A 202-nucleotide genomic window follows, 5' to 3' on the forward strand; every position below is an offset into this window, starting at 1 on the left:
CATTGTCCTCAGTTAGTCTTCTTTTCTACACACTGCGGTGGTAATGCTGTTTTAGGTAATGCGCCGGTCTGATCACTCGGCTGGTTTATGGACAACATTTTAATCAAAACGTTGGCTTGTGACTGTTAGCAATGCAGGATCATTTGTCCTTCTGTTTCCCATTCACACAGGCCTTTCACAATCGTACTTAGTTAGGGGGCCT

The sequence above is a fragment of the Morone saxatilis genome, unplaced genomic scaffold (genome assembly GCF_004916995.1).
Source record: "Morone saxatilis isolate NCDOM2014 unplaced genomic scaffold, NCSU_SB_2.0 Contig21, whole genome shotgun sequence".
Classification (NCBI taxonomy): domain Eukaryota; kingdom Metazoa; phylum Chordata; class Actinopteri; family Moronidae; genus Morone; species Morone saxatilis.